A 13,600-nucleotide genomic window follows, 5' to 3' on the forward strand; every position below is an offset into this window, starting at 1 on the left:
CACTAACAAACAAATACTAACCAACCTAATTTACCAATGAACTAACATTCACCAAATAACCAAACCAAACCGCAAAACCAACTAACCCTAATCAACCATTGACCCTGAACAACTAACCTCAACAATCTAGCCATAAACTTCTAACCTAGTCTAAACCTAACCCTCTAATCCTAAAACTCTATCCTTCTAAACTTTACCTCTCACTCTTATATACCCACCCTCATCCTATCCTATAATCCTAAACCAAACACTACCCGAACCTTAACAAACACTTAAATATTAGCACTATGCCTAAATTTATATAAGCCTAACCCTAGTTATAAAGTGACCTATATGTTTTAACCCTATTAGAAACCTCAAACCTAAACTTAACCCTAACCATAACCCTAGCAATGACCTTAAATTTATCCTAACTCCTAACCTAACCTTTATCCTTAACCCCAAAATAAACCTTAAATCTCATTCTCACATAAACCTTATCCTAACTTCTAACACTACCTTTAACGCTTAACTTCAAGTCTAATGGTAACTAACACTAACCAACCTATGATTGCAAATTTTTAACCTAACCTCTAGCTTCACTCTTGCCTTTACCATAAATCCTAAATCCTAATCATAACCATAAAACTCTAACCTTAATCCTAACCCCAACCCCAACCAACTCATCCTAACAAACATACACAATTTACCAACTTATAGAATGACCCAAACCAACTAACCAACTAGCCCTACCCAACTAACTGTAACCTGATAACTCAGACCAACCTAACTTAGCAACTAGACAACTACCCTACTAACATTAAACAACTAACCCTAGCCAACTCATCGAACTGACTAACCCTAACCAACCAACCCCAGCCTATTACCCCAAAATGTGTAACCATAAACTTCCAAACCAAACACCATCTACCCCGAAAAACCTGATTTCCAAACCTCTAACCATCACATCTTACTCAACCCTATAACTCTAATCCTAAATCAAAATCTATACCTAACTATCCAACTCCTAATCATCTAACCTTACATCTATCACAAACCCAACTGTTAACTCTGTACTTAAACACAATTACAAAATGAACCCTAACCGTGTTTCTACGCACAATTATAAAACTAACCTTGCCATGCTATCCCTCACTTAAGGCCTGCCCATGACCATAAATAACCCTAGTGATAACCACAAACATATCCCTAAACATGTCACAAAATCAAACCTAAACTCTAACCCTAACTCAAAAATCTATTCTAAAATGTAATCCTACCCTGATGTATCCTTAATCTAACTTCTAACGATAACCTTAAATAAACATAACTTCCACCTTAACCATCACTTGATTCATAACCCAAAACTGAACCCGAACCTATGTAAATTTATATCTAACCTTAAACCCTAAGCCCCTAACTCTAACCTTATCCCTGCCCTAACTCTTAAATCCTAACACTTAACTCCAACCATAACCCTATACCTAAACCCTGTACTCTAACCCTAAGAACATTAACCCTAACTACACGAACACTGACTTTAACCCTGACTCTCTAACCCTCAATTTCTCACCCCTAATCATAAACACCCTAACCATACTTTTGCTTATCTTGATGATTCTAACCCTTCTGACCTAACTCTAACCACCCAGACTCTAATTCATAACCTTGACATTAACCGGAATGACAGCAAATATTAATGATGACTAAAAATAAACTTAACCTGACCTCTTACATTAAACCAAACCCTAAATCTGACAAGAGACCATCACCTTGGACTAAACTCTGAACTTGAGCCTAATACTTATACCCTAAAACCCTAACCAATCTCCTAAACTCCAACTCTTAAACTGTAATATCTTAAACCCTAATATCTTAACACCTAAAACCTATCCTTATACCTAAACTAACCTCCCATACAAACATTAACTCTAATTCTATCCTGACCTTCAAATCTTACTACAACATCCTAACCCAGCGTTCCCGAACCTTTTTGGTGAATCAGGTGATGTGGAGCTGAGGAGGTAATGCTAGTGCTGGGGAGCAGCTGCAAATACAGATGAAGCTTCACTCATTGGCCTACCACTCACCTGCTGCTAAACATAACTAACACTGTAATTCCAACTCTCACCCTAATTTTAACCGTCACCCAGCCCTAACGAATTTTACCACTAAGCTTATGCAAAACATAAACCTTAATTTTAAACCTGACCATTCCTAGAACCTTAAACCTAACAATAATTTTAAATCATAAACCTAATCCAAACCTTAAAACCCAATCACTGATTCTAAGACATAAATCTAAATGTTATCCTTAAACCTGACCTTGAACCAACCATAACAAAGCAAATATTAACACTACACCATAAAACTAAACTTAACACTCACCGTAACTTTTAATCCTAAGTGAAAACCTATCACTACACCTTCAACCCAAATTTTCAACTCTAAATTGAGAGCCCATAAATAAACTCAAATATCTACAATCATTTGATGTTTAACGAGGGCAGACAACATTACTCTGGGTAACAATGACCTTTTTGGCAAATTCTGCTAGGCGATGAACTTTCCACCTGCAGTTAAATTGGACCCTTATCTCACACCACCTATAAATGTTGACTCCAAATAGGTAAAAAACTTAAATGTATAATGAGAAATTTTAAATTCTCAAAGGAAAGGTAGAAATAACTTCATAATGTAGGATTTAGCCTTGTTTTCTTAGATCAAACGCCAACTCAAGAGCAATGAAGGAAAAAAATATCTATTTCCTCAAAATTAAAAACTTTTTGTGCATCACAGGAAGCTATCCAGAAAGTGAAAAGACAGGCCATGGAATAGAATAAAAAAGGTGAATGTTACATATACACTAAGTGTCCAATAATAACAATATACAGAAAGTTATAGAACACATCAAGACTAATGACTAAATTTTAAAAATAGACTTCTTTAAACACTTCTCCAAAAGACAAATGGATGGTCAATGGGCACACAAAGATATTAAATATTATTAATCATGGAAATGCATGTGAAAGCCATGATATGATGCCCCCTTCAAACACACAATAGATAAAATTGAGAAAAAAAAAAAAACTCACCTGTGGACAATGATGTTGAGACATTAGAACCCTTAAATGTAAAATACATTTTACATTTACAAATGCAGATGTAAAATACAGCACACTATGTGTACGATAGTTTGTCATTTCCTCCCCAAATTACCATGGATTCAACTCCACCCTAGATATATACCCTAAGAAATTGAAAATGGCTGTTCCAAAAAAGAACTTCTTCATGAATATACATAGAAGCAGTGTTCTTGAAGGAAAGCATATCAAAATTATTTAATTGCCCATTAACTGGTAAAAGAATAAACAAAATAAGATCAATTTGTTAAAAGAATTACTATTCTTCCAAAGATATAAATGATAGTAAAAAGGTGCAGATGCTGTGGAAAATGCTATGGTGGACCCTCAAAAACTTAAATATAGAAGTAATGTATGATACAGCAATTGCACTTCAAGGTAAAATACCAAAATATTTGAAATCAGGGACATGAACACATATTTCTACACCCATATTCACAGCAGCATGATTCACAATATTCTAAAGGTGGAAACAACCCAGGGTTCATCTACACATGAACAAAATGTGGTATATACACAAAGGACTATTATTGAGCCTTAACAACTAAGGAAATTCTGACACAGGCTACAATATAGATGTACCTTGAACTCATTATAAGTGAGATAAGACCATCAAAGAAAGACAAATATTCTATGATTCCACATGTGTATGGTAGCTACAAAAATCAAAATCAGAGACAGGTAGTACAATGTGGTTGACAGGGGCTGGGGGAAAGGGGAATGGACAGTTACTATTTAATGGATACTGGTACCCTGGAAGAAAATAAATTTCTGAGGATGGATGGTGTCGATGATATTTGTACATTGGAAATGCATTTAATGCCATAAAAATGGTTACTTCAAAGGTTTTAAATGGTAAATTTTTTTTTGTATATCACAAGGAAAGAATTATCACAGTGAAGTTCTGATGCAAATCACAAAATAAACACTAAAAATATCCTGAGTGGAATAAGCTGGCTAGAAAAGACCACTCAAGGTCATCTGTGCATTATAAAACCATCAAGATTGAAAAAATGAAGAAAAATCTCACTAAGAGTTTCAGAAAAATAAAATCGAAGCAGAATAGAAAAAGCCATTTTCAAAGTTGGAACAGGTGGTGAGAATTCAAGTGGGACGTGGGCTGGATTAGAACGTGGAAAGCGTTGAGAATTACGAAGTGAGTCCCTGGGATGGCACACCTGTTTTGGATAAAATACACAGGAATCCTGCGTGTGAAATGGCAAATACAGGAAAATGAACAGCTGCAGAATCTAAGTGCAGAGCAGAGAAAAACTATCTACACTACTATGAAAAACTTTCTAAACTTTAATTTTATTGGTTAAAAACAACCATGTCAATTCTATGCCAGAAAAGCAGAAAAGGAATTACAGAGGCTGAGTGGTGTGCAGATGCTGTTTGCTCAAGGCGAGGATGCTGTTCTCCCTCACAGTGGAACTATGCTCCCTGCCCATTTGCATCAGGAGTCACTCTGCAGGGTGTCGGGGCTAACGACCCAGTAAGCAGCACCTGGCGGTGAAATTTTTGTATTCCAATGTTCCACATCACTCTGACTCCACAAAAACAAAACAAAACAAAAATGCTAGAGACCAAAAAAGGGCGGTATCGGCTAAAAACACATAGATCAGTGGAGCCCCAAATTGAACCCACACCAATGATGCTGGGGACACTAGACAGCCACATGCAAAATGACACTGGGCACTAGCTTATGCCACACAGAAAAAACAACAGTTTTCCACATCAGCCCCTGCTCTGTTGGGGCCTCAGAAGACTGACACTTCTACATCAACCTCTCAGCACTATTCATGCACAGGAAGCTTCTCCTTATCTGTCCTTCCTTTGCCATAGCCTTTCAGGAAGATTCTGAGGTAAACCAGGTACAGACATGGTCCCACCTGGCCCCCAAACCGCAGCACCTCCAGGGCCAATGTTGCACTAACCAAAATTCCTTAGAACCGATACCTACACAGGATCCAAAAAGGCATTACAGCAGCTCTGGTCCCCAGCTCTCATGCCAGAGCTGGCCCCTGGCTCTCTCGGTGTTTCAGGAAAATTTCTCCCACAGGAAGTGCTCTCGTTAAGTGGGGCCCAAGATGATATATTCAGGAAAATGATCTGGAAGTACCCACATGAAACCAACCTGGACAAAGTGCTCGTGGAACTCCAACAGGCTGAAGTATAATCCCTATCCTGGGTGCTCACAGACCCTCCTCTGCTCCTCACACACTGGCACAGCAGAGATGGATAAGTTGTCTCTGAGTCTAATCTCAGGCATACCCCAGGCAACCTCTCTGCCACTCACAGGCTGGTAAAAGGGGAGAGGACACATTTGCCTCCAAGACTCACCCTATACCTTACACTGAGACCTCTTTTACCCCTCACAGGCTGGCAGGAGCCAGAATGGAGCATGCTCCTCTATGTCTCTTCTCAACCATTTTCCTAAGACCTCCTAGGTCCCTTGCATACTAAGCTCATGCCACCATAAAGAATTTGCCTCAAGGTCTCTCCCACGCTTCCCAGTACCCCATAGCCCTTCCCATAATGGACTTGTGCAAAAATGGAGAAATCGCCTCCAAGTCTCTATGACCCCATACTCCACGCATCCCCTCTTCCCCTAAAACACTTCCTAGAACTGGGATAGAGAAATCGCCTCTAGGTCTTTACTGTCCCTACCCAAGTGGGAAGGAAAAAATGTTCTATGAAAAGTAACCTCACAGGGTGATCAGATCACAAATTCCTACCTGGGGCAGCAGTGTGTTCTGCATCTAGGTAAACACATTTTCAAGTAACAACTGTAATACCCCTTGAAGGGGGTATTAACCCTAGGAGAGCACACAAATTCGTTGGCTATCCTGTAATCCATTGCTGCCTTTCTTTTCATCACCTACATGTGATCTTCCTTATGTTCCCTCGATAACTTCTATTGCATAAAAGAAATGGCAATATAGTTTCCCCACAGCACTCGAGATCTTGCTCCCCAGCTGATGTCATCAGTTTGGCTCAAATAAACTCTTATAAGTATTCTCTACAGTTTTAAAACAAAGCACCTAAGCACAATGGAGCTTGGAAAGTTTCTTGCATCCACAGCAGGCACCCACTGTGTGTCTCCTCTCACACTGGCTTGAGCCAAATGGTGAAATTGCCTCCAGGCCTTTCTGTGCCCTTTTTCCAAGCAACTGCTTTAGCCCTCACACATTGGCTAAAATCAGGATAGAGAATTCACCTCCAGGATGCTCCTCTCCCCTGCCCCGAAGACTTGCTCTTCCCTTCAAACACTGGGTTATACTGGTACACAGATTCCCCCCGCCCCCCAATTCTCTACTTCTTCCTTCCCCAGGCACTCCCTCTATTCCACACATGCTAAAATTGATGGACAAATCACATTCAGATCTGTCTTAACCATCTTCCCCAGAAACCCTCTCTGCTCCTCACATGCTGGCTAGAGCAGAGATGCTAAATTTGCCTCCTGGTCTCTTCCCACCCCTTACTCCAGGAGCCCTTTTTCCCCTCACATGCCAGAAGACAGACATGTGGTCTGAGAAAGAAATACCTACTAAGAAGAGTACCTGGTGCCTGACAGTGCTCAAATTAAACAAATAAACAAACAAACAAAAACATGGACTAGCAGCCATTTCTACACAGGGATCTTTCATGCAAACCACACTTTAGGGAGAACATTTCACTGACCTGCCTTCCCCCAGCACTGAACTGCGTTCTGAAGACATCTTGCCAGAGAAAAACAAAGCACCTAAACACAATGGAGCTTGGAAAACAGAGCAGAGCACAGCTGTCTAACTGAAGAGGAACAGGCCCCTGAGTCACCTCATTTTAGGCCCTCCTTACAGCCATGTTCCACAGTCATATTCCTTCATAACTGACCTGTAGCACTACTGAGCTGCTCGACAGCTTTGCTCTTCTCACAGCTGTGCAGTATCACAATTAAGCTGTTTGCACTGAATAAAGTGTCCATCTTCACTGCACCTCAACTTGGAGATCCTGTTGGTGTTGGAGCCAATAACCATTGTTTGACAGACATCAGATGCCACAACCAAACTCAAGATATCAAATACAGGACTGGACCCTGAAACCTGGACACAGAAGTGGACCCCAAACCGTGAGACCTGGACTTGACAGCAAGGGCCCTGGATACAAGCCATGCCCTGGAGCCAAAAACAAACTCTGGACTCAGGATACAGAAGACTAGATGCCAGAGACTGAACACTGGGTCAACAAACCCTGGATGCCAGATTCCAGACACCAGACCCTGGAGCCAGAGCTGGACCTGAAACCCAGACATGGACCCTGAGCTTACAGCCAAACCTGACCAGATCCCATACACCAGGCCCCAGATGCAGAAATGGACTATGAACTGTACCCCAGACTCTGGAGATGGACCCTGGAGCCATATCCAGGACCTGCGAGTCAGATCCCAAAATCAAACCCAGACACTGGACCCCAGTCACTTGATGCCAGATGACAGATGTGAACAACAACCCCCAGATGCAGACCAAACCCCAATAAATGAACCTCAGACCCATAAGCAGACCACAGAATGAAACAGACCCCAGACCAGGGACCCCATGCCTAGCCGCCAACCCTGACTCTAACCATAAACATCCTATTCCCAACTCTAGACCATTTACCCCCTGAATTGATGAATGTCCAACGTACCTAAACATAAAATGTTACAGTACAAAAGATTATGATATTAAATCAAGCACAAGAGAGTGATATAATCTAGAGACACAATAGCCACTGAATGAATGAGGTAGCTGATGGCACAATGCAACATATTCCAGTATCAGGAATTTACTTTGTTCTCTAAACAGTAACGTGCTGAAAAACACCACTGCTTGATGGGAGCCATGAATAATTTATCACTTTGGCCCAGGTTCTCAAAAGGCCCAGAGGAAAAATAAAAGTGTGATGTTTCTTCTTTTTGGGGTATTCTCTCATGTAATAGCTCATATTAATGTCCATTTTGTTAAATACACAAGAAGTGGTATCACTTTCATGCTTTAAGGACATTGCTAGAAACTATAGAACTCTGAAACTAACAGCACTAAAATTCAGATACCCATCCTCTCCCTTTTGCTTTAAAGCTGTAGACAATCCATGTTCCACGTCAAGTGGCAGAATAAAATGTATTATTGAAAAGTTACATTTTTAGGAGTACTTTAGTTATCACTATTAGGACAAATGACCATCAAAATTTCTCTCACTTTAAGTGCATGTCAGTTGTGAAGAAAACATAGTAAAAGGAGACATATTGTCTTCACAGATATTCATGTCAAAAGTTAAACATTTTCCAAGTCCAAATAGAATAAATAACTGATGCTTTCAACTACCCGCATGGTTAATCCTTATATACTCTTTTCATGAGAATATCACAGAAAGGTCCTAGACTACTTCACACTGTGTATGTATCTGGTCATGATTTGCCCTTGCGTATTTAGATAGGTGTGGGATACCTGTATTGGTTACTGGAACTTATTTACTGTGAATGAGGATTAAGACAATATGACTTATGGGACCTTGATCTCCAGGTCTCTTGTCACCTGTTCCCCCCAGTGCATGCATCTTTGCTTGTGACTAATTTTTCAAATATGTATATTTTTACATTATGTAGATTTTTAATCAGCCTGTCTTGGTTAGATTGTATATATTATTATATGACATTCTTGTAACTACAGTATTAAGGAATAAAGATTTCTATAAGAAATTCTCGTTATAAAGAACAAAAATACCATACTGAGAGGAGTGACTTATATATCACATTCGTGGATGGTTGCTTCATTTATTGGAACTTTAAAACAAGAACATTTTTAATAAAATAATGCGAATAAAAGATCAAATAAAAATGATCAAAAATAAAATGGTAAGATTGTAGAAAATACATTACCCAGTACCATGGTCGTTGATCACCATAACCAGCTATTATGTCCTATAGGTGACAGAACCAATAACGTGGTCATTGACCACCATGACCAGCCATTATGTCCTATAGGTGACAGTGCCTTTAGATGACTGTCGGCACCATGATTTTGCTAACAGCAGCAGCATCACACACACGAGGAATGCACTGTGCTACTTTAGCACAGCTCCAAATCTTTAGGGGATAGAAATATTTCTGCTCCTATACCCTTAGGAAACCATGTCTACAAATGTGGTCTGTTGCCGACAGAAACCAAGTTATGTAATACGTGCCTTACATATAGAAAATGGAACTGAATTAAGAGCCCAGATATAAGCCCATCCCTCTAAGGTAATTGGACATTTGACAAGGGCAGACAACATGGACTTGGATAGAGGAGAGCCCTTTCAACTGACTCCCACCTGCAGACAAATGAAATTGGACCCTTATTGCACACACATAAAATGAACTTAAAATAGATAAGAGGCTTACATTTAAAACTCCAGAAGAGAATATGGGGATGAATCTTCATGACTTTGGATTTAGCAATGATTTCTTCAATCTGACATCAAACAATAAGCAATGAAAAGAAAGATAAATGAGATGGCTTTGAGATTAAAATCTTTTTGGCACCAAAGAAGCTATCCAAGAAGTGAAAAGACAGCCCACAAAAAGGAAAAAAAAAAAGGTACACATTATATAGCTAATGAAAATATGTTATTCAGAACAAAGAGCTCTTATAAATCATTGACAAAAAGACAAACAACTAAACTTTAAAAATCTACTAGAATAGACCTTTCTCTAGAAAAGACATGAATGGTCAACAGGCCCAAGAGAAAATGTCAGATGTCATGAGTCACGAAGGAAATGTGAATGAAAACAGCATGGCCCCCCACACACTAGTGTGGCAGCCTGACCCTACCTGACCAATTCCTGCTCAAACGGGTTAGTTCCTGACTGCACCCCCCATCCCAGGACTCTCTGGCTGACCCAGCAGTCCATAAACAAGCTTAAACAATTAAGCCAGTTTCCTTATAATTTGGCAGCCAATCAATGTTCTCCCTCCTTACATGGAACATCTATAGCTATGTATGAATGCGGAAGTACAAGATTGTATAAAACGGCCGGCCATGTTACAACCAGGGCTCAGCCTTTGGATAAGAATCTGCTGAGTCGGTGCCAGCATCAATAAACGCTGCTTCCTTTTTATAGCCTCGGTGTCCGTCCTTCTGTTTAAGAATCCCTCAACATTTCTGGGGGCTCGTCCGGGATCTGGAGATGTTGGTTTTTTTGCCTCCTTTGTCTTTGGGCTCTGGCCCCCAGGACGCTGGGAGAAGCAGACTTCACCTGGCACCAGCAGACCTATTGTCTGTAGGAAAGGACTATTCTTCCAGCAGACTGGGTCGGTGGCTCCAAGAGCACAATGGAACCCGGAAAGTCATGGGAACCAGCCCAGGAGCACCGCCCAACTGAGTGGTAAGGACCCGGGTCCTAGGAACAGCCTGTCTGCTAGAGGACAGAAGGAGAGTCAGGTCAACTCCTGAGGTCACCCGAGTACTCTACATTTGTTAGAGGAAACTATGACCTCTCAGGTACATAGGGTGGAGGATGGAGTGTGTTTGGTGTGTGTTTGCGTGTGACTGAGATGTGGCCTGACTATGAAGCAAGAGTTGAGCACCTATCGGTGATTCTGTGGTTGACCTCATACAGCTTAGGGTGCTGTCACTGGATCTCCGTGAGGAGTCTACTCCAGTGATCAATGTCAGGGGTTTATACTGATCCATCAATTGCTAAAAGGTGCCTAAAAGATCCCTGTGAGAGAAGTGGCCGGAGGTGGGCAAAGCGAATCTCTGAGTGCATGTGCAACACTGACCATGGGTGGAAGGATGGGTGGACAACAGAGTAAACAGACACTTTTAGGTTGTATGCTTAAGAATTTCAAAAAAGGTTATTCAGAAGATTATGGAGTTAAACTCACTCCACAGAAACTCCGCATCTTTTGTGAGATCGACTGGCCCACTTTTGGTGTTGGGTGGCCAGCAGAGGGCTCTCTTGATAGGCAAGTCATTGCAAAGATCGCTCAAGTCATTACTGATCAACCTGGCCATGCAGACCAATTACCTTGTACGATTCTTGAAAGAATCTGGCCCCCTTGGTTGAGAGTCTGCCTAGAGGAGAATTGTAGGGTCCTTCTAGCCCATGCCTTGGCACTCTCCCAAGGTTAGTTGAAGAAAGAGAAACCTGTATTGCTGGCAGACCCAGAGGAAGTCCCACCACCTTATCCGTCTCTTCTGAAAGCCTCCAACAGCTGCCTTCTCCTTCTGAGCCATCCACCCCAGCCCCTTTGGCTTCTCTTGGGACCCCTTCCATGCCAGCCTCCACTGACTTGCCACCACCTCCTGTCTTGACCCCCTATGGCCCCACTGGAGCCCAGCCCAATGAGTTTCCAGTCAGAGGGGAAGTGCTTCAGTTGCCCTTGCAGGAAACCTGAGTCCCCATCTATTACAATCAGAACAGTTAGATTCAGGGAGGCTGCTGCACCTTCATCTATCAACTCTTCACCACTACCAATCTCCTGAACTGGAAGAATCATACCCTTTCCTTCACAGAGAAGCCTCAGGCCATGATTGACCTCCTCCAACTGATCATCCAGACTCACAAACCTACTTAGACCAATTGCCAGTGACCCCTCCTAACCCTCTTCAACACTGAAGAGCACCGGTGCATCACCCAGGCCACCTTGAGATGGCTTGAGGAACATGCTCTGGAAGGTGCCTTGACCTTGCAAACCTATACCCAGAATCAATTTCATGAAGAGGACCCTAGTGAGACCTCAATGATGACAAAGGACTTCAGATGTTAGCACAATACCAAGAGGCTCTCCTAGGTGGTCTGAAGGAAGGTGAGAAGAAGGCCATAAATAGGAGCAAGACTTCAGAAGTCCTCCAAGGACCAGAAGAGAGTCCAAGCTAGTTCTATGAGAGGCTTTGTGAGGCATTCCGTCTCTACACCCTCTTTGACCCAGAAGCAGCAGAAACCCAGAGGATGGTCAATACAGCTTTTGTCTGGCAGGCCCAAAGAGACATTTGGCGCAAACTGCAAAACTGGAAGGCTTTGCTGGCACGAACGTCAGCCAACTCCATAAAGTTACAACCAAGATTTTCATCAATTGTGACCAAGAGGCCTGTGGAGAGGCTGACCAAAGGATGAAGAAGAAAGTCAATCTACTTGCTGCTGTATTGGTAGAGTAGTCTGAGCGCCCTAGAAGAAGTGCCCTCCAAGACTGAGGACAAAGCCAGCGGGGAATTCAAACAGGGAGACCCCCAGCCATGAAAATGAGATTAAAAAAGACCAATGTGCATACCGCCGCCAGCTAGGCCACTGGAACAATGAGTGTCCTTAATGACTAGGTAGGCCATCACTGGCTCCTAGCCCCCAAAGATACAGCCAAATAGTGCAAGGGCATTATCAGCCGACTTGCCCATCCCAGGCTCTTATCGGGATGACTTTGTTGGCCTTGCTGTCCTGAAAGAGTTTGGAGATGACTAGGCCAGATCGGGCTCCATTCTACTATGCTCCCAGGAGCCTATGGCCCCAATGATAGTTGGAGACCAAGCTAATAGTTGACACCAGAGCTTAACAATCAGTTGTAACTTGGCCAATGGGCCCCCTTTATGGGAGCAACTGGCAGACGAGTCTGTCGCCCCTTCCTGAAGCCCCGCCGGTGCAACCTAAGAGGATGAGAAGTCATGCATGAATTCCTAAATCTGCCTGACTGCCCTGTGGCACTGATGGGACAAGAGCTTTTAGAGAAATTACAGGCTCAGATTACCTTTCACTCACGTGGCCAAGCAGCCCTAAACTTAGAGGGGCCAGAAGCAAGGATTATGTCACTCACAATTCCCCAAGGAAAACAGTGGCACCTGTATAGTCTCATAGAAGGGTCCCAACAAAGACCCAAGCTTCCCTTCAAGGTGCATGGAGTGTGGGCTGAAGACAACCCTCCAGGACTAGCCTGACACATTCCTCCAGTGGTGGTAGAATTAAAACCAGGAGCTGAGCCACCTCGTAAAAAACTATTTCATCCACCATAAGGCACAAGTGGGGATCCAAAAACATTTAGAGAGAATTCTCCATCCCTGCCAATCATTCTAGAATATGCCTTTCCTGCCATATCAGAAGCCAGAGACCAATGAATACTGGCTGGTTCAAGATTTATGAGCAGTCAACAAGGCGACTGTCACCCTGCACCCTGTCCTCCCCAAACCATATACCTTCCTAGGCCTCATCCCCACTGAGGCGGCTTAGTTCACCTGTCTGGACCTCAAAGATGCCTTCTTCTGCATTTTCCTGGCTTCTCAGAGTCAACCAATCTTTGCCTTGCAATGAGAAAACCCTGAAAGCAGAGATAAGGGCCACTTGACATGGACATGGCTGCCTCCGGGGTTCAAGAACTCCCTGACCATCTTTGGGACAGCTCTAGCCTCGGAATTAAAGGACTTCCCAGCAGACCAACACAGCTGTATGTTACTCCAGTATGTAGATGACATTCTCTTAGAGGGAGAGA

Source organism: Pteropus medius, unplaced genomic scaffold (assembly GCF_902729225.1).
Source record: "Pteropus medius unplaced genomic scaffold, Ma_sr-lr_union100, whole genome shotgun sequence".
Taxonomy (NCBI): Eukaryota; Metazoa; Chordata; class Mammalia; order Chiroptera; family Pteropodidae; genus Pteropus; species Pteropus medius.